Source organism: Pleurodeles waltl, chromosome 6 (genome assembly GCF_031143425.1).
Source record: "Pleurodeles waltl isolate 20211129_DDA chromosome 6, aPleWal1.hap1.20221129, whole genome shotgun sequence".
NCBI lineage: Eukaryota > Metazoa > Chordata > Amphibia > Caudata > Salamandridae > Pleurodeles > Pleurodeles waltl.
This window is the reverse complement of record NC_090445.1, coordinates 414,586,506-414,609,651: the sequence shown is the minus strand read 5'-3', so window position 1 is coordinate 414,609,651 and position 23,146 is coordinate 414,586,506.

Below are 23,146 nucleotides of genomic sequence, written 5' to 3'. Positions count from 1 at the left end.
AAAAGGTAGAGGGCATTTTCCTGGTATTTGGGAGGTGACAAAGTAGAAATGGTTGATAAATAAAAATATTTAGATATGTGGTTTGGCTCTGAATTAATATGGAAAGAGCATATCAAGTCACCAAAAGCCACGGCATTAACATTGGTTTGGGGATTAAAACAGTTTAGTCAGAAATATGGAGGACCGTCTCTTCATCCTGTGCTTTCCACCTTTAATGCAATGGTGCACACTCAATTTCAATACAGGGTGGAAGTTTTAACTTTACCTGGGAAGTTAAATTGGGATGTGGAAAAAAGTAAATGTGTGAAAGGCCTGCTTGTGCTTCCCCCCTCAAGTATGATACAGGCTATAAGAGCGGAATGCCAAATGACGGTGTGTAGTTACCAGGGAATGCAAGCCTCATTGAAATTTTGGTTGAGCCTGTCTGAAGACGGGATTCCCAAAATTGTGCAATTATGTAAAAGGGAAATAAGGACAACTGACTTGAATTGGACCTTGCAAGTGAGAGGTCGGCTAGATAAGATCTGTGCCTCCTTAGGTTTAGCTGCTAATCAGTGGCGTGGAGAACAAATCCCAAAGCAGGAGCTGCAGGCAGTGGTAATTAAAAGGGCTAGAGAAAAATAAGTTATTTGGAGGGGAAAATATCTACTCAGTTTATGGTACATGGGAGGAGAAATGAGGAAAACGTTCTTTATCTAGGGGCTCTGCCTAAGTACAAGTTAAGGGATGCAGTGTTACAATTCAGGGTCGGGTTAAACCCAATGCTATATTGACCGAAAAACAAAAGCCATAATGAGGGATGATTTGGGCTTATGTACATGCAGCTTAAAACAAAAATGTAGTGCCCAACATATTCATTGGATTGTGTGTGGTTCTTAAATGAACTGAACACGTTTTCAAAGCCAATTTTGGGGGAATGCAGTGTTCTTAACTGGGATCAAGCTCTCAACCTATTGGTAGCAATGAGATTTTTGAATCTGACCTGTGCCTTAGGGCTGATTTTTAAATAAAATACGAGGTGCCATAATGGGGCTCTCTGATGCTTTGTAAGGGATGAGAAAGCAAATATGTGAGGTATAATAAAATAAAGGTATTTTATAAGGGTTAAATCATTTTAATAATTGACAATATGATAAGGAATACGCAAATGTTAACTAAAATGCATTTTGGGTTCAGTAGGACCGCTGCCCCAAGAAATACAATCAGTGGCACCTCTGGGAATTGTGAGAATTCTTGTTATATTGTATAACGCTGTCTTGTACGATTTAGTGGAATTAGGAGATTAAATCACTTTTATTTTATATTTTGAGCATGTTGTATTTTAAAGAAGGATGTAAAAGTGAATTTAGATTCAAGATTTTAAGTTATTATTAACTACTTTAAATTAAATGCCATATATGTTGAAGCTGCTCTTCATCCAAGGAACATGGAAAAATTATATATTGCCATGATATTGGAATCAGGTTTTACTGCAAAGCATGTGTCACTTTATTTAGATCTGCCTGCCATATTTAAAATCTAGATCGATGCTTTTAGTATCTTTACTGGGCCAGGCGGGTTTTGTTCTATGCACAATATGTAATAATGTCTATAAAGCCCAATGTGAATAGGATATGTTAGATATTACTGAATCTTATCAAGAGGGAATTACAATCAAGAATTGTTATGAATTAAGAACAACTATGAGGTTGAAAGCTATGTGTCAGAACAGTTTTATGAAATATTATATCATGTATTTATGTTGTATGCTTTTATGGTTGGTATGCCGAATACAGAATTTATTGACTATTGAAAGCCACTCAACACCCCTTCAGCATGTCAGAGTTGCCAAATCATGCATGGGAAAGAACTGCTGCTGACTTTTTCGGTCCTCTTGACAATGGACATCACCTGGTGGTGATTGTTGATAAATACTCCCATTTTCCATTGGTAAAAGATACCTCATCTATCACTCAAGAGAGAGTCATTGAGAAATTAGACACCATCTTTGCCACATGGGGTATTCCTAAAATCTTAAAATCTGACAATAGCCCACCTGTCAACAGTCGAGAACTCAGAGAATTTTTCAATCATCTCAATGTGAGGAATCAGAAAGTCACACCTCTTTGGCCACAGACTAATGGCCTTGTCAAATGTTTCATCAATCAATCAATCAATCAACAACATTTATAAAGCGCGCTACTCACCCGTGAGGGTCTCAAGGCGCTAGGGGAGGGGGTTTACTGCTGCTCGAAGAGCCAGGTTTTGAGCTGCCTCCGGAATGCGAGGTGGTCCTGGGTGGTCCTGAGGTTGGTGGGGAGGGAGTTCCATGTCTTGGTCGCCAGGTAGGAGAAGGATTTCCCACCGTGGTGCGGGGGATGCGAGGGACGGCGGCGAGTGCAAGGTTGGCGGAGCGAAGTTGAGTTTCATGAGTACATTAAAGAAAGCTGTTCAGCGTGGCATATTAGAAAAGTTCAACCTTACAACTGTTTTGAATTCTACCCTACAAGCTTACCGTTCAACTCCTCACTCGGCCCCAGATGGAAGGCCTGCAGCTTTGATGTTTGGGAGAGGAATGACAACCAAGTTGCCTCAATGTACACAAATAAGAGGCACAAGTTGTATACAAATTCATATATCAGAATGTACATGAGACGTCCATTGTAGTCACTATGATTATCCTTGGAAAAATAACAAGTACACCAAACTGTGAGTCCTTAGAACAGTGTAAAATACTATAATAGACATATAACGAGGCGAAGCAGTGTCCATTTAGTTCCTCTTCGGTTTCATAATAAAGTCCAATTCCAATTCAGTCCTCAAATCAGTATTGCTGAATCACAATCTTGATATCTGATGTTGTTCCATTCAAACCCCACAGCCAACAAGTGTTTCGTCCATCGACTTCATCAGGGTTGAAATTTATACCAAAAAATTGACATCATCAAGTTTGGACTAATGTCAGATCCCAAAAGGGATTTCATGAGCCCATCACCACCCTGAGACGTGGGACGGATAAAAGTGAACTCATAGGTAGAGCGAGTGTTATGAAGATAAAACAATGTTGTTCTCATAGAATATTGCGTGCCCCCCTGTGAATATCACTGATTGTGGACAGAAGTTACATAGTGTCACTACCAAGTTGTTAGGATAAGTCCAAAACGTGTCCCAGATAAAAAGAAAAACCGTAAATTATACCCATAAAGTGACTGAAGTAACTTGCTGACAGATAATAAACAAAAATATTAAATGAATAACGCGAAAAAAAGGTAAACATGCCACTATTAGGGTATACTAGCACTGTTGCGTGATCTGGCAAACCCAGTAAGGAAAGGGAAAGTAAAATAACCCATGAGGCAAATCTGCCTACACACTGTAATCTTGAAAATAAAGATAGCGACGTTTGCCTATTAGTCCGCTAGTTCAATCCTCATCTTACTTCCAGACCATGCCCTCCTTACAATCTGTTGGGTGTCAAACACATTACTAGTTTTATAGCTCTGACGAAAATAAAGCCATGAATAAACAATGATGTTAGAACCATGGCCAATTTAGTGGCCCACTAATCTGAATAAACATAATTTAACTCTTAGAGTAGCCCACCTGTCGAAATATTCTTAACACGTCTGTCGTTCTGACTGCCTTCATTTGATCTGCAAGTATGCATAGAACTCGCGTGCAGACGCTGCTTAAACGTCTGGGGAAATGGAAATAGAAAGAGGACCGTGCGCGCTCCTCCGTAATGAACACGATGCCTGTGTACGGCAATGCCAATGGGCATATAAATGGAAAAGGGACTAATAGTGGTTCGGCCATGTTGGAAGTATGTATGTCTAAGAAATAAGAATAGAGAACGGACTCTGAAAGTCATTCTTGATAGAATTACAAAATCAATCCGTGGCATAGCACAAAATTACGGAATACAAATTTCTTGTAAATCAAATCGACCGCAGTCTGATTCATTACCATCAATTAATATCTCAGGAGAAAGCAACCATGGTGTATGCTGTTGAAAGTGACAGTGTTATTGCATGCATATAAACAGAGCAGGTGGTAAGAGGGAAACAACATGGTGATGAAAATTACGTAGAGCCACTATCCTAATGAATTTAATTAGTATTTGATGATGTAAATTATTGGCGTTGTGAGTCTATCGAAAGTAAATCCACTAAGTTATCAAGGAATGACCACCCAATTATTGTACCATGAGGCAATTATAGATCCTGAACATTATGTGTGACATCTTAATGATATTCCTACATGTATAGTTATAGGACACCTAAACAAGTGAACTGTAGTTTCATCTGAATAACTTAAATTGACTAACTTCTAACAAAATTAAACTATAGTCCTAGTGAAATTAAATACAGTATATGATGATGTAAATCATTGTTATCATAAATTCACCAATGAAAGACTGTAATGACAGAAAATGACCACCCAATTATTAACCATGAAACAATTGTAAGCCATAAATAAAATATATGACATTTTTTAACATTTATACATAAAAAGTTATAGTGTATCTGTGCATGTGAAATTCGATAACTTTACATTCACTTGAATTGTGCATTTACTTTTAATGAAGTTCTCATTGAGTAGTGGTTATCTCATGTGATACTCCCTAATCCCCCAGAAAATATTCTAGTTCATGGTCCGTATTGAGACCTGTCTCAACTGCTCTGAGGCGCAATAGCCACAATGCCTCCTTCCTACGCAGGGCTAATTCTCTGTTACCCCCTTTGGGGTCTGGTGTTATATGGTCTATACCAAAAAATACAAAAGTTTTGTGAGAACCCTGGGATTCACATGACATAATATGGGCTACTAACGGATATCTTACATCTTCATGTGATAGTGCCCTTGCATGCTCCCCTATCCTCACTTTGAGTGGATGAATTGTACTACCCACATAAATGCGATTGCATTTGCAGGAGACAATGTAAACCACAAATGTGGTACTACAGTTGATATATGATCTGATCTTAAAGATTTGGCCTGTGTTATTGGTAAATTCTTTCTTACCCTGGCAGGCCCATTTACATAATCCACAATGCCCACAACTGTAAAAGCCCATTCTATGGGCAATTTGCCAATCATCCCTTCTGTGTACTGTCGGGATCTATAATTGCCTCATGGTACAATAATTGGGCGGTCATTCCTTGATAATTTAGTGGATTTCCTTTTGATAGACTCACAACGCCAATAATTTACATCATCAAATACTAATTAAATTCATTAGGATAGTGGCTCTACATAATTTTCATCATCATGTTGTTTCCCTCTTACCACCTACTCTGTTTATATGCATGCAATAACACTGTCACTTTCAACAGCATACACCATGGTTGCTTTCTCCTGAGATATTAATTGATGGTTATGAATCAGACTGCGGTCGATTTGATTTACAAGAAAGTTTTATTCCATAATTTTGTGCTATGCCACGGATTGATTTTGTAATTCTATCAAGAACGACTTTCAGAGTCCGTTCTCTATTCTTATTACTTAAAACTATGGACATACATACTTCCAACATGGCCGAACCACGATTAGTCCTTTTTCCATTTGTATGCCCATAGGCATTGCCGTATACAGGCATCACGTTCATTACGGAGGAGCGCGCATAGTCCTCTTTCTATTTCCATTTCCCCAGACGTTTAAGCAGCGCCTGCACGAAAGTTCTATGCGTACTCGCAGATTGAATGAAGGCAGTCAGAACAACAGACACGTTAATAATATTTCGACAGGTGGGCTACTCTAAGAGTTAATTTATGTTTATTCAGATTATTGGGCCACTAAATTGGCATGGTTCTAACATCATTGTTTATTCATGGCTTTATTTTAGTCAGAGCTATTAAACTAGTAATATGTTTGACACCCAACAGATTGTAAGGAGGGCACGGTCTGGAAGTAAGATGGGGATTGAACTGGCGGACTAATGGGCAAACGTCGCCATCTTTATTTTCAAGATTACAGTGTGTAGTCTTTCCTTTTCCTTACTGGGTTTGCCAGATCATGCAACAGTGCTAGTATGCCCTAATGTTTACCTTTTTTTTTCGTGTTATTCATTTAATATTTTTGCTTATTATCTGTCAGCAAGTCACTTCAGTCACTTTATGGGTATAATTAACGTTTTTTCTTTTTATCTGGGACACGTTTTGGACTTATCCTAACAACTTGGTAGTGACACTATATAACTTCTGTTCACAATCAGTGATATTCACGGGGGCACGCAATATTCTATGAGAACAACATTGTTTTATCTTCATAGCACTCGCTCTACCTATAAGTTCACTTTTATCCATCCCAAGTCTCGGTGTGGTGACGGGCTCATGAAATCCCTTTTGGGATCTGACATTAGTCCAAACTTGATGATGTCGATTTTTTGGTATAGCTTTCAGCCCTGATGAAGTCGATGGACGAAACACGTGTTGGGTGTGGGGTTTGAATGGAACAACATCAGATATCAAGATTGTGATTCAGCAATACTGATTTGAGGACTGAATTGGAAATTGGACTTTATTATTAAATCGAAGAGGAACTAAATGGACACTGCTTCGCCTCGTTATATGTCTATTATAGTATTTTACACTGTTCTAAGGACTCACAGTTTGGTGTACTTCATATTTTTCCAAGGATAATCATAGTGTCTACAATAGACGTCTCATGTACATTCTGATATATGAATGTGTATACAACGTGTGCCTCTTATTTGTGTATATTAGTTATCTGTTTTGGCTCGCCATGCAGTGGTGGATCAGGGGTGTGGTCCTCTAAGAGTGCACCGTGTTATACTTTAGGCTACAACCCACAGATACCACTTAAGCCTTGAGCGCCAGTCTTTCCCTAAATCAACACCCTTTCTTATCAGGCATCAAGTTGCCTCGATGGACCAACACAAGATCAAGTACTGAGGAAGAAACCTGTACCAAAGACTTGGCTCGTAAAAAGAAAATTAAGGCCTACGTAGACAAGCCATGACATGCGAAAGAGATTGTTTTCACGAGAGGAGATCTAGTGCTTGTCTGTCAGCTGTGAAAACGTAAATCTGATGCTCTATTTGATGCATTTCAAAGGGGTGCTATCATGTAGATTGATCCCTTGATGGCTGCAATCACTTTCTGGTTGAAGTATTGACAGCCACTCAGATCTCACCTGGAGATCTGTGCTTAGGCTCTCCCCAGATATCCAAATTTGGATTTCCTTTAATATCTTGAAAACTACTGAATGGATTTACACCAAATAACAAAAAGCGTGCTTTCTAGACCAAGAGCTAACTTCCTGACATATTTGGTGTGATTATTTTCAGAGGTTCAGGCTGCAGTTGTGTCTAAAAACTCAATGGGAATTAACATGGGAAATGCAGGTTTTTGACCTCCTCCCTTTTTCTTGGCCTCTACTTCATGGATCATCCCAAAACTTTTCATGCACAACAAGACCCTGCAAGACACTTTATTTGGAATATTTTGTCAGAAGGGGTAACAAAGATATAGCCAAGCCTATGGAAACTAGGTCCTAAATATAGCTACCTACTGGCTGGACCACCAGTAAGTTTCATATGTAGGATAACCACTGGAGTGCCTTTAATTGGAGCTATATATATATATATATATATATATATATATATATATATATATATATATACATATATTTCCACTTGACAAAATCCATTAATTGTCACACAACATTCCTTTAGACCCCACAACATGTTTCAACTTCTGTCTTTTTCAGAGTGGTTTAAGACTGCTGACACTCATTGTTTGACATGCCCTGTCTGATATATTTGCGGCATTCTGGGAATTGTAGTCCATTAATATGTTACCTGGAAGCTTTTTTTATTTTTACCACATTTTACAAGTAATCTCTCTTCATAATACTTAGTGCATATGTTTCTTCAGTAGGTGTGTGGCAGTTCGTATGTATAATTATATTTCATTAAAGTTCTCAAGTTACAGTTCTTAATATATACATATTCACTGAAAAAAAATGAAAAAACAAAGGTTACAGGGACGTTATAGTTAGGCTCACATTTTAAATGTACAAAACCATAGAAACTCACCTGTTAGAGTTATCTTAAGTAACTATAACTTGTGTCCTTGGTTAACTATATCTCACTCCCCACTGCCAGGTGCCCACCCGCGTTTGAATCGTCCGAAGCCCTGGGGAGGTGGTCGTCCCTTCGGCTGGGGGTGGGGATGGGCCTCCCCCACACATATAAAACATTTAGCCCCAGGGAGGTGGTCGTCCCCCGAGTGCGGGGGGCCACGCGACCCCGCATATATTTTCTGCATCACCCTGGGAAGGTGGAGGTCCCATGGGCTATTGGGGGTCTGTTACAAATAAACAATGCCCCCAGGACTTGGCTCTCCAGGGGGCTTAAAAAAGACAAAGCGAGGGAGCCCATGCTTTGTTTATTTAAAAAAAGAAATTGGTAGATTTGCTGCAACTCCAGCCGAAAATTTTAAAATGCGTTTTAGCCTTGGGAAGGGGAGGAGTCCCTCTCGGACCCCACCATTAGAGCTAAGGGGTCAGGGTGTCTGTACCCTGATCCCTTTTCTTTTTTTTTTGACATTTTTGTCTGAAAGAGTCCCAACATTGCTGCCAAAAGTTCATGGTTTGAAGTGTTAGCAGCCAATCAGATCTCAGTATGAGATCGGGATGGCTTGTGGATCCTTCACATCCCTATATATATAAAAATTTGGATTTTCCTTAAATTCTCGAAAACTCTGAATGGATTTACACTAAATAACAAAAAGGGCTCTTCCTGGACCAAGAGCCACCTTTCTACCAAATCTGGTGTAATTCTGTCCAGTGGTTTTTACTCTATTGCTGTTAAACTTTTCCTAGAGAAATTAACATTAGAAACGCTCTAAATTTCACCCCCCTTTATCTAGCCCACACTTGACGGATCACCCTGAAACTTTTCAGTCAGCAGCTCACATGACTTTCAAATTGTTTTGGGAGTTTTTTGTGATGATTCGTCCAGTGGCGCCAAAGATATAGGTAAGTAAAAAGCAGCTTTTTCTATGAACGCTAGGTCCTAACTACAACTACCTAGTGGTGACTGCCACTTAACTTACTTCAGAAGCCACCTAAGACAGAACTGGTATTTTTACTTTGGATTTGCCCACTGGAGTGATTAACTGTGTTTTAATATTTTGGTTGGCTTCAGCAACCCACTTGGGATAAAACGAAAATGTGCAGGACTACCTTCACCAGGATGCACTTTGCAACTCACTTCAGAGGTCCACTGGGGCAGAACTGGTATTTAACTGTGTGATCAGGTGCCTGCAATTAAATCTGCTGATCAATCATGCACTTGGCCTGTGAACAAGGATGGAGATGTCTGAAACGCATAAAGCCTGGATAAATGGAAATGCAAAAGAAAGCTCCGTATGTTGCTGGCTTTGCTGCATTCCACAATAAATAACCTGTTTGAGAGTGCGCTTTTGTCAGAGGACAACTTTCTTTGAGTAAGGCAAAAAGTCATGGCTAAGACACTTTGCACTCCAACTACTGGCGCCAGTGATATGAGGTAGACCAATCCTCCTCAATATGTAAATCCAAATGAAAGAAACCACTGCACTTCATTTCTCCAGAAATAATTACCCATATTTTAATCCATGGCAACAACAAATATCAACCAATGCATTTCAACTCCGAAGAGTCTTGTTTATGCCTGAAGACGCTTCGGAGTTGAAACGCATTGGTTGATATTTGCTATTGAATTATGGTAATTATTTCTGGAGAAACGGAGTGCAGTGGTTTATTTCTTTTGCATATATATATATATATATATATATATATATCACCATCAATCATTACATGATATGTGAGAAACAACATTTACCAGCTTCTCACCACAGGAATGACGCCGACACCAACCATCAGTTCGAAAGGTATCTTCTTTATTTTCTTATTTCATGTGAAGTACAAAGTGCAAAGTGCTATCCAAACAAATATGGCAACGCGTTTCGGCCTGGGCCTTCGACTGGCCATAGAGTTGTGTGTGATGTCAGTGTATTTAAATTATGTGATCACCTAACATTCACCAATTAAAAACCACTTATCATTATTTATCGCTTAATGATATTGTCATCTATTTTAAACCTGTCATTGAGCCTTTTAAAAGAGAAAACAGAGAAGCAAAAGTGAAAATTAGATGTTTCCTGCTAAATATTTTCAGACACAATTATTATTATTTTTTTATACTATTTTTTTAGGTAGTGCTGAGCCCTTTTTCCTCTTTTTAAGTACTTCAATATTTAATTACATCCATATTTTTTATATATTTCTTTGAGGCCTTAATAAGTTACAAAGATAAAGTGCCTGTTTCTGCATAGTTTTATAACCTATTTTATAATTTTCAAAAACTCATTCACTTCATATATATCTAAAACTATCTGATCAGCAATTAAAAACATTTCAAATTCTTATCCGTTTGGATCATGTTGGGTTTATATCTCTCGGTAAAGTACCTTTAAACCGAGAACAAATTGATATGTATAAATTTAGTGACAGTGAAATTAAGAACCCTTTAATTTTTTAATTTTTTGCTTCAGGGTTTTTCTAATCCCCACAGCAATTCAAAGTGTGTCATTTCTTGCTAATCAAGAGTCTAAAAAGCCCCTCATAGTTATTTTATCCAAAGGTTAATTTCTGGCATACATATCATATTGTCCTTCTCATTTGTTTTCTGCTATATATTCTTTTCTCTCTCTCCCTTTTTTTCCCCTTTCTTCGTCCCATGTTTCCCACATAGCCACCATAATACAGATATTTTTTCTTTTTTATGGGATATTCATTTGTTACATCTCAGGGAATAATGAGTTTTAATTTTACTTTTATTTTTATGTCTCTCAGGGTGCCTCCTGTTCTTTAATTGCTGTTTATTTATTCTTAGTCTTTTGTCTTTCATAAATGTCTATGTAACTCTGCATCCATGTTCAACCCCCACGGCATCTCACTTCCAATAACAATGATCCATTTCGATTCCTTTCTCCTTAGTCTCTGTTACCGATCTCCTCCTCTGTCATTCTGTTTATTATATTGAATATGTTGAATCTTGATTGTTAATTGCCCTAATGTGTTGCAGTATTCGTAATTTCAGTTTGTTCACTGTACTGCCCACATAATTCTTGCCCAAGAAACATTCCAATACATATATCACATATGGGGTTTCACAGTTTATTCTTCCCATAATTTTAATTGTTCTTCCACCAAATATTGTGAACTGTGTCATATTTTTCCTATAAGTGCATGCCTTACATTTCGTGCACTTCCAAAAACCCTGTACATTATTAGTCAACCAATTTGAAACATTTTTCTTTTGTGGGACCATATAGCTACTTGTTAAATGATCACCCAGTGTTGGTGCTCTTCTGTACGTGATCAACGGATAGTTGGGTAGAGATTTTGACAATGTTTCATCCAATAATAGCAGTTTCCAATTGTCTTTTAGAAGTTCTTTTGTCATTTGACTGCCTGCATCAAAGCGCATAATATTTCGTATGTTATTTATTTTTGAGTCACGGTTTTTCATTCTAGGTATCAATAATTCATCTCTTTCACGTTGCATTGCTCTTTTTAATGCATCATTTAAGACTGAGTTTGGGTATCCTCTTTTGTAAAATCTTTCATCCGTGTCATCCATTTGGGTTTTCAATTCTGTTTCTTCTGTGCAATTACGTTTTACTCTTAAGAATTCTCCATATGGTACACTCCATTTCAAAGCCTTTGGAGGTCCACTGTTTGCATGTAACAGTTTATTTGCACTTGTTGCTTTTCTGTGCATTTTCGTGCAAACTCTTAAATTTTTAATATATACACCAATGTCTAAGTAATTGATCTCTAGATCACTTATTTCATGTGTAAACTTCAGCTGTTTGGGGTTGTCATTTGAAGAAGTTATAAATTGCATCAAGGGCTCTTTCTCCCCTTCCCATATAAGGAAGAGATCATTGATGTAGCGTACCCACAAAGTGAGTCAGGATTTCTTGATTTTTCTCTTTCCACACCACCTGTGATTCCCACATGCCCATCAGCAAGTTTGCATATGTTGGTGCAAGTGAAGTCCCCATAGCTGTTCCTTGTTCTTGTAGGTAATACTTCCCACTAAACATAAAGACATTGTGGGTCAGACAGTACCTCAACATTTCCATTAGCATCTCTGAGTGTTTCCAGCCCATCTTTATGTTTGATTGATGTATAAAGGGAGACAACATCAATTGTGGCCATTATATAGTTATTTTTCCAAGGTATGTTATTGATCCTATTCAGGAAGTCCATTGAATCTCTCAAGTATGATGGGAGATTTGAGACATATGGGAACAAAAACATATCAATGAATCTTGAGATGTTTTCAAGGGGTGATCCTATGGAGCTTACAATGGGACGACCCGGTGGATTAGATTTACTTTTATGAATTTTTGGCAGAAAATATATTGTGGGAGTGACTGGATGGTCTGTTTTTAAATATCTATACTCCTCATCCTCTAATCATCCTTTTTCCAACCATTTTTAAAATTTCTGATGATACTCTACCATATATGTTCCCATAGGATTACTCTTCAATTCACTGTAATTTTCTTAGTTTCCCAATTGTTTTGTAGCCTCCTTATTATGATCATTGCTGTTCAGCAGTACAATATTTCCCCCTTTTTCTGATGGTTTGATAATAATTGTGTTGTCCTTTCGTAGATCCTTTAATGCACTCCAATCTTCTTGTGTCATATTCAAATTCCCATATCTTCTTTTTTTTTTTTTTATAGACCCACAGCTATCTTTGTTAAACCATCTGTCATTACTTCTTGAAACACATCTATCTTATTCCCAGCTAGCAGCTGAGGAAAAAAGTATGATTTAGATTTATATTGGCAGGAAGTTGCCACATCCATTGGTAAGCCCAAAGCAGAACACAATTCATAATCTGATAGATTTTCATAATTCACATCCCCAAGATTTGCTACAGACTCCTGTTCGTTCTAGGGCTGTTAAGGTTCTTAATGATTCCAAATCCTAACAGACGATCACCTTACCTGGTCCGGTGATCCTCCGGGAGGGAACGGGATCCATGGGGGCTGCTCCGTTGCCAGCGCCCCATCACCAGAACACCGCCACACTGAATCCTGGGACGTGATTCAGTGGGCGGTGTTCTGATGATGTGGCAGTGGAGGTGGAGCAGCCTCCACTTCCCCTCCGACCGCCAGTATGGCTGCTGGCGGCTCTCCATCCGAAAAAGCACGGAGGGCTGCCAGCAGTCATAATGCAGTCATAATATGCTGTGTGGAAAACCACCTGCACTGGCGGTCTGCAGCACGGCGGTACCTCAGCGGTCTTCCAAAAAGACCGCCGAGGTTAAAACGAGGGCCTCGATCTCTTTCAATTGTTCTGTCCATATTTTGCTTACTATAAAAGGAGTCAAAGTGTTTTGCAAAGGTAAAAATTCTTCCTGTCGAATAATCTATTTTATCTCTATTAAATTTCTTCGCTTTTTTCATTTGTATCTCCTTTTCATGTTTTTCCAGTCACTTTTCCATTTCCTCTGTTGTCTAATTCATGGCTTCTGTGGCTTGCATGGACAGTATTTTCTCTTCAAGATTCTCAGTAGAGTTTTCTCCAATTTGTGTTCTGCTTGTATTATGAGAGTTTGCATTAATTTCATAGAGCATTCTGTTGTATCCATTTGCCATTGTCTAAGTAGATCTGTGTCCATATCAGTTAAAGTTGGTAAAACAAAGATCCTTAGTCCTCCTAGAACTCTTCCACTGACAATATATTTCTGTAACGTGGCTTTCTCCCACCATTTATTAATCTCCATTTTTTTATCTTGTTCCAATTCTTTCATTTATAAATTGAGGGGTAATTCTCAATCCCTGGATATAGCTGGTTCCTGCACACTTATTACTCATCCTTCTTCGAATAAACTCTTCATGATTTGTTCCCATTTTGAGATTCTTTCAGCCATCAATAGCGATTCAAATAATAGTTATAGTTACTCAAATTTGAATGCACTTTTGTACTTATGTGTTACATCCAAAGAGAAAGGAGGGTCCAAACGGGTTAACTTCCTGTGTGGAATGCCTATTTAACTGAACTGTGGGAGATTGAACCGGAAGACATGGGCCCTAGTCCTCCTATGACAAGGAACACTACTAACTGATTGGTAAGATCCCACAATTAAGATATCATTTTGTTGGTTGTAATATTTCAAAGGAAGGAAATATACGAGCTAAGCCTCTAAGAAAGATCTAATTCTGGAAAACGAACAAAATTTAGAGTTCCGACGCGTCCATCGTCTAATCTCTTTTATATTTACTGTGGCATTTATGCCTAAAGAATTTTGCTCTCTAAACGATATGGCTTGAGAAAGCTCTGGCGCATTCGCAGTGTGGGGCGAAACACGTGATGGTTGAAACTCCGTTGAACTTTGAAATTCAATTTTGGAATATACCACTTTTCCTCAAATCAAAGCGTGTCAAATTGGAGGCTGAAACTCCGTTGAACTTTGAAACCTAAATATTGGAATATACCACTTCTTAAATAAAAGCGCGCTGAATTGGACCTAAGAGACTTAGCTCTTATATTTCCTTCCTTTGAAATATTACAACCAACAAAATGATATCTTTATTGTGGGATCTTACCAATCAGTTAGTAGTGACTTTTGTACTTATGTTTCCTATATTTTTGATTCTCTTCCGATTAGCATTTGTTCAAAGACACTCCCAATATTTTTACAACAAAAGTTCTTAAATCAACTGTTTTGTTCTTCCTTTTTCCTTTTTTGTGATGTTTCAATGGCACTGTATAATATTTGCACCTTTGAGTTCTTTATTGTTTCTCACCTCATTAACCTTCTCTTGTCAGTCTTAGTTTTAATTTTTAATTTTGACTTTAACTTTGATTTTCAACAACCGTTGCACCGAAAATGTACATAAGTAATGTTGTAGAGTGTTAAGAAGAAAAAGGAGGAGGCTCACATCGTTCGTTTCCCTTTTCTCGTTCATACACTTCTTTCAGTTGAATCACAGGGCATACTATGGCCCTCATTACAACATTGGCGGTAAGTGCCGCTTACTGTCTTGCTGACTGACGCCAACATACCGTGACTGCGGCGGTGTACCGCTACAGGTATTATGACCCACACATAGAAATCCGCCACTATACAGACACCCACACAAGTCTGCCGAGCCCAAAGGTCAGTGATAAACTGGCGGTGCCAAAACCCACATCGTTACGCCAACAGAAATATGGCCACAGCATCATGACCCACCAATCACTGCTGCGGACATTCAGCCACAGTAAACCATTGGCGGTACAGACTGCTGTGCTTAAAATACACACATACATACAAAACAACACCACATTGGACAATTCAAACTACACACACCTGACACCCATACACACACCATACCCATACCCCCACAACACTATAAAACACACACACACAATACCCAGAACCCTTTATGACCCAAAGATTTTGGCAAGTGAGAGAGAGACAAGCCAGGAGCACCCACTGAATCTGAGCCACAAAACGCCAACACCCATACTCCGTCCACGCACCTCACAGCACACACCCCAACACATCACCCCACACACTCTCAGACATACCACTCACACAATGCCCATGGCACCACAAAGACACCCCAGGTTGTCATAGGAGGAGCTAAGGGTCATGGTGGAGGAAATAATTCGGGTAGAGACACAGCTATTTGGATCACAGGTGCAGCAGACATCTATTGCAAGGTAGTTGGAGCTATGGCGGAGAGTCGTGGACAGAGTCAACACTGCAAGACAGCACCCAAGAACAAGGGATGACATCAGGAAGAGGTGGAAAGACCTACGGGGAAAGGTGCGTTCGTGCTAGGAAGACACCAGATAGCAATACACATAGCAGTACAGAGGACTGGCAGTGGATCCCCACCTCCTCCCCCACAATTAACAACATGGGAGGAGCAAGTCTTGGCAATCATGCATCCTGAGGGCCTCACAGGAGTAGCAGGAGGACTGGACTCTGGTAAGTTAAATCTTAACTACTTTATCCCCCACCCTACCTGCATGCCATCACAAACAACAACCCCTACCCTCACCCCCATCACCCCACCACCTCACATATACACCACCATCACAACCCACCCATCCCAATACCAAGCCCTGCATGCAACACCAATGCATGGACACACATCACAGGCCTGCATGGACACCCATCACCACAGCATGCATACTAGTGACAATCACTTAGCCAAACCAAGCACAACTCACACAAGCCAAAGCTGCCTTGCTAATAACAACCATAGAGGGAAACATATTCATGCACAAGATGGCACACACAGATACAATAACACTGCATTTACATCCCCACAGAACCCCCACTCAACATCACCGGAGAGGAGGTGCCAGCTACATCCAGTCCCCCACGAAGAGGCCCACATTGATGACAGCAGCTCTGCACGCCTGGATCACGATGACCAACCTGACCCATCAGCGACCTTTGGATAGTCGGTGACCCAGGCACAGTCCCAACCCACCACAGAGCCTTCCCCCTCAGGAAACACCACCACAGCACCCAACCAGCGGGCCCATCCTTCTGTCCCCAGGAAACGTCAATCAGCAGTGTGTCCACCACTACAGGGACCCCAGGCAACCCCACAAACACAGGGCGATCAGGGACCTGGGGTCAGTAGCAGAGGGCACATGGTTCAGGGGGCAGAGGCACAGGACAATAGGGAAGCTGGGAGGACTGCTGTGTGACAGGGGAAGGACAGGCCCAGGGAACCGACTCTCCACGAGGCACTCACCAACATCCTGGGACCATACCACCATTCCCAGGAGACCATGGGCCAGATACTGGCAAAGCTGCAGGAGACCCAGGGGCGGCAGGAGGGACAGTACCTGGGGATCAGGGAGGACATGAGGGACATCCACACCACCCTGGACACCATTGCAGGGGTGCTGGCAGACATGGCCAACACCATGAGGGAGGCAGTGGCACACCAATGTGCCACTGGCACTAGCCAAATCGAAGAACAGCGATCCACCTCTGCCGGCACTAGTGGACAGGTGGCCCCGCTACAGGACCAATAGGCCACCAGCACCCCACCCCTTGCAGAAGGAGAACCACCCTGCAAACGGTCCCTGTGATACAGGCAGAAGCCTGAGCACATTGCCAAGACCCTTGACCAGAAAATAAGACTCTCCTGAATGTCACTATTCTGTCCCACTCTGTCATTCTGTCCACCTTGAACTGCCATTGCTCCTCTTCCTATGCCCCCTTGGACAATGCACCTGTGATACAAATAGTATGGACTCTACCCTGGACTTTCCTCCATCAGCAACCCAGCCCATTTCAATACTCCCTACACTTATTATCACAGAAATAAACACCCTTGGAACAAAATCAAATATGGAGTCTGTCAATTCTTTGACAAATGTATTAGTTTCACAAACTGTAAACATTGCAATTCAAATGTACTGTAATATTTACATAGGTATGATCTGTAGTGGGCAGCAGTTAACACACCAGGAGCCAGAGTGGGGCACAGAGATCTGAAAATAGAGATGCCAAAGGGTACAGTAAGTGGCCATAGAAATAGGGAAATCAGGCTGCCATGTTCAATGTCAAACACAAAACTGCAAAGGAAGGTGAAGTTACAGTGTCCTACCTGTGTGTCACTGGAAGTACTGTTGAATTAGTGTACTTCTGTTGTCCACATCTTCTTCTTCTGCCTCCTCTTCATCACTGTCCACAGGCTCCACCGCTGCCACACGACCATGCCTAGGCTCATTCTCCTGTAGAAAAGGCACCTGGCATCTCAAGGGGGGTGGGGAAGCGCCATGTGTACCATCAATTACACCAATGATGTTGGGGATATGTCCCAGTGCATAGAAGTCAGCCTTTACTGTGGCCAAATCTTCCACCTGGGGGAATTGAATGTAGCTGGGCATGTGTTTTATCAGGACAGACAACACTCTGGTCAGCACGTTTGAAAACATAGGCTGTGACATCCCTGATGCCTTGGCCACTGTCGCTTGGAAGGAACCACTTGCCAGGAAATGGAGCACTGACAGGTCCTGCACTAGAGGGGGGGATACCTGTGGGGTGGCGGATAGCTGAAATCATGTCTGGGTCCAATTGGGCACACAGTTCTTGGATTGTGGCCGTATCAATTCCGTAGGTCAGGATAATGTGCCTGTCCTCATTGTCGCCAGGTCCACCAGGGGTCTGTACACGGGGGGATGTCTCCATCTCCTATTTACCCTCAGCGGTTGCACTCTAAGGTGAAAAACGGTGAGCAGAAGGTCATATTCACACATATGTCATAATTAATATTAAATTCTTCCTTTACAGAAACAGTATGTGAACTCATAAGTTAGTTGATATGCCAATGTCTGCTGTGACGCAGTTAGGTGCCATGGCCTGTGCCCGCCTGAAATGGCGGCTGCCTGACCTGTGAGGAGAAACAAGTGGAACTGAGGTAATTCCGCTGGCGTTGTGCGCTGTTGCGGTCGGACGTCGATGACCGCCGTGCAACATCGCTTTGGTTGTCATTGGTCCCTATGGGTTCCAGGAGTCAATGGCGATGTACGCCGGCAGTTACGTAAGCACCGCCGCGGACGTGACCGCCATTTTCTATCTGTGCCCTCACTTGCTACCTGACCTTCAACAGGAGAGGACCTACACTGCAAGTGCTGCTGTGACCTGTGTCTGGAAGCGACAACGGGTCGAGTGTTTGGGGAAAGGGCCCCTGCCTTTACTTCCGAGGAGTTAGAGAGACTAGTGGATGGGGTCCTACCCCAGTACACTTTACTCTATGGTCCTCCAGACAAACAGGTAAGTAGACTGTGAACATGATGCATGGGCCATGAATGTATGGATTGCTGTGTGTGTCAGCCCTGTGTAGGGTGGGGTCTGAGGGGTCCGGGGCAGAGTGCTGCATATATGTTGGGCAATGTATGTGCGTAAGTGGATGGGGGGTGTAGGAAGTTGGCTCTGTATGTACTATTTCAAAGTAAGAAATAGCATGCACAGAGTCCAAGGGTTCCCCTTAGAGGTAAGATAGTGGCGCAAAAAGAGATAATTCTAATGCTCTATTTTGTGGTAGTGTGGTCGAGCAGTAGGCTTATCAGAGGGTAGTGTTAAGCATTTGTTGTACACACACAGTCAATAAATGAGGGACACACACTCAAAGACAATTCCAGGCCAATAGGTTTTTGTATATAGAAAAATAGATTTTCTTAATTTATTTTAAGAACCACAGGTTCAAGATTTACAATCAATACTTCAAATGAAAGGTATTTCACTTAGGTATCTTAGGAACTTTGAATCAGCCAAATAACATGTACAGTTTTCACAAAAATGGCAATAAGCTATTTTAAAACTAGACACAGTGCAAATTTCAACAGTTCTTGGGGGAGGTAAGTGTTTGTTAGTTTTGCAGGTAAGTAAACCTCCTACAGGGTTCAAAGTTGGGTCCAAGGTAGCCCACCGTGGGGGGTTCAGAGCAACCCCAAAGTTACCACACCAGCAGCTCAGGGCCGGTCAGGTGCAGAGGTCAAAGTGGTGCCCAAAATGCATAGGCTTAAATGGAGAAGGGGGTGCCCCGGTTCCAGCACAAAAAGTACACCCTCAGCAGCACGGGGGCAGGTGGGTGAAGAGTGCAAACAGGCGTCAGGTTTGCAATTGGTTTCAATGGGAGACCCAGGGGTCTCTTCAGCGAAGCAGGCAGGCAAGGGGGGGCCTCTCGGGGTAGCTACCACCTGGGCATGGGAGAGGGCCACCTGGGGGTTGCTTCTGCACTGGAGGTCGGATCCTTCAGGTCCTGGGGGCTGCGGGTTCAGTGTCTTTACCAGGCGTCGGGTTCTTAGAAGCAGGCAGTCGCGGTCAGGGGGAGCCTCTGGATTCCCTCTGCAGGCGTCGCTGGGGTGGCTCAGGGGGATCAACTCTGGCTACTCACAGGGTCGTACTCGCCGGGGAGTCCTCCCTGTAGTGTTGTTTCTCCGCAGGTCGAGCCGGGGGCGTCGGGTGCAGAGTGGAAAGTCTTACGTTTCCGGCCGGAAACGTGCAGTCCTTTAAAAGTTGTTTCTTTGTTGCAAAGTTGTTTCTTCTTTGGAGCAGAGCCGCTGTCCTCAGGAGTTCTTGGTCCTTTTAGATGCAGGGTAGTCCTCTGAGGTTTCAGAGGTCGCTGGACCCTGTGGAACGCGTCGCTGTTGCAGTTTTTCTTGAAGTGGGGAGACAGGCCGGTAGGGCTGGGGCCAAAGAAGTTGGTGTCTCCGTCTTCTCTGCAGGGTTTTCAGGTCAGCAGTCCTTCTTCGTCTTCAGGTTGCAGGAATCTATCTTGCTAGGATCTGGGAGCCCCTAAATACTCAATTTAGGGGGGTGTTTAGGTCTGGGGGGGTTAGTAGCCAGTGGCTACTAGCCCCCCTGAGGATGGCTACACCCTCTTTGTGCCTCCTCCTTAAGGGGAGGGGGGCACATCCCTAATCCTATTGGGGGAATCCTCCATCTGCAAGATGGAGGATTTCTAAAAGTCAGAGTCACCTCAGCTCAGGACACCTTAGGGGTTGTCCTGACTGGCCAGTGACTCCTCCTTGTTTTTCTCATTATCTCCTCTGGCCTTGCCGCCAAAAGTGGGCCCGTGGCCGGAGGGGGTGGGCATCTCCACTAGCTGGAGTGCCCTGGGGCGCTGTAACAAAGAGGGTGAGCCTTTGAGGCTCACCGCCAGGTGTTACAGTTCCTGTAGAGGGAGGTGAGAAGCACCTCCACCCAGTACAGGCTTTGTTACTAGCCACAGAGTGACAAAGGCACTCTCCCCATGTGGCCAGCAACATGTCTGGTGTGTGGCAGGCTGGTAAAACTAGTCAGCCCACACTGGAAGTCGGGTATGTTTTCAGGGGGCATCTCTAAGATGCCCTCTGGGATGTATTTCACAATTAAATGTAAACTGGCATCAGTGTGCATTTTTTGTGCTGAGAAGTTTGATACCAAACTTCCCAGTTTACATTGTAGCCATTTTGGTGCTGTGGAGTTCGTGTATGACAGACTCCCAGGCCATATACTCTTATGGCTACCATGCACTTACAATGTCTAAGGTTTTGCTTAGACACTGTTGGGGCATAGTGCTCATGCACCTATGCCCTCACCTATGGTATAGTGCACCCTGCCTTAGGGCTGTAAGGTCTGCTAGAGGGGTGACTTATCTATGCCATAGGCAGTGTGAGGTTGGCATGGCACCCTGGATGGAGTGCCATGTCGACTTAGTCATTTTCTCCCCACCAGCACACACAAGCTGGCAAGCAGTGTGTCTGTGCTGAGTGAGGGGTCCCTAGGGTGGCATAAGACATGCTGCAGCCCTTAGAGACCTTCCCTGGCATCAGGGCCCTTGGTACCAGGGGTACCAGTTACAAGGAACTTACCTGGATGCCAGGGTGTGCCAATTGTGGAAACAAAGGTACAGTTTTAGGGAAAGAACACTGGTGCTGTGGCCTGGTTAGCAGGCCTCAGCACACTTTCAAATCATAACTTGGCATCAGCAAAGGCAAAAAGTCAGGGGGTAACCATGCCAAGGAGGCATTTCCTTACAGGGGGATAAGGTGGGCCATGAGTATAACAGCAGACCTCCTAAAACCACTCCATATTCCTCCACTCCCAAACCTTCACCCTCTTCCCACCCCAGTGACCCTAAGAAGCTTTTCCTCGCCAACATTGACCTATTCCCTACCCTTCCCCCCCGTCCTCCACCTCGGGCCAGGGTGGCCAGAACCCAGCCCAGCACCTCAGCCATCCAGACCATGGCCACTGTGGTTTCTGCAGCTCCTGCAGGTGTGAGAGGCTCCAAGGAGGCACCCATCAGCCCAGCCAGTGTTCCAGCAACACCTGCCAAGGCCAAGAAGGGGCCACCCCCTACCAAGGGCAAGAAGGGGACACCAGCCAGCAAGGGGAAGGAGGCACAACCAGCCAGCAAGAGCAAGACAAAAACACCAGCTGGCAGAAGCAAGGAGGCACCACCATCTGCCAAGGGCAGGAATGGGCACAGAACACCAGCCATGGCACTTCAGCTGTCTGAGGCTGCAGGTGAAGGCCTGGAGACTACCACCACCACTGCCAGCACCATCACCTGCACCGCCACCTGCAACGCACCCAGCACCGCCATCTGCACCGCAGCCAGCACCTCCACATGCACCGCCGCCAGCAGCACCACTGCCAGCATCAGCAGCCACAGTGGGCAGCCATCTAAGGCTGCAAGTGAAGGCTTGGAGGCTACCACTGCCAGCACTGCCACCTGCACCGCGCCCAGCACCGCCACCTGCAACGCGGCCAGCGCTGCCAGCGTCGCCAAATGCACCACCGCCAGCAGCACCACTGCCAGCAGCAGCAGCCCCATTAGGCAGCCGTCCGAGGCTGCAGGTGAAGGCCTGGAGGCTACCACGCCACTGCCAGCAAGGCCAACTGCAGTGCAACTGGAATCCACTGAGCAGCCGTCACTGCTGGCGAGCAGTGTGTAGTGGTGACAACATGGGCTGCAGTGCATCCTGGCCCCTGCAACACCTGTCGGTGTGACACCCAGGTGAGAGTCTGTGACCTTGCCCCATCCAGGATGAAGCAAGCTGGGCACAATGCCCCCTCCAGAACCAGTGGAAGAAGCCATCCACTCAGCCCCTCCTTGCCAGGATGACGCACACTGGGCACAAGGCCCACTCCAGAACCAGTGGAAGAAGCCATCCACTTGAGAGGCTGTGGCCTTGCACTCCGCAGGACCAAGCATTGGGCAAACCACCCACTTGAGAGACTGTGGCTTTGCACTCCCCAGGACCAAGCAGTGCGCAAACCACCCACTTGAGAGACTGTGGCCTTGCACTCCCCAGGACCAAGCAGTGGGCAAACCACCCACTTGAGAGACTGTGGCCTTGCACTCCCCAGGACCAAGCAGTGGGCAAACCACCCACTTGAGAGACTGTGGCCTTGCACTCCCCAGGACCAAGCTGAGGGAAAACCACCCACTTGAGAGACTGTGGCTTTCCACTCCCCAGGACCAAGCAGTGGGCATGGAGCCCCCTCCAGGCCAGTGGCGTAGTACCATCTTCCGGCTGAGGTGCCCCCCCCATTCCCTGTCCCCCTGAGGTGCCTGTGTGTTTTTGACCTGATGCCCCTGCAGTGTTCTCTCCATATTGA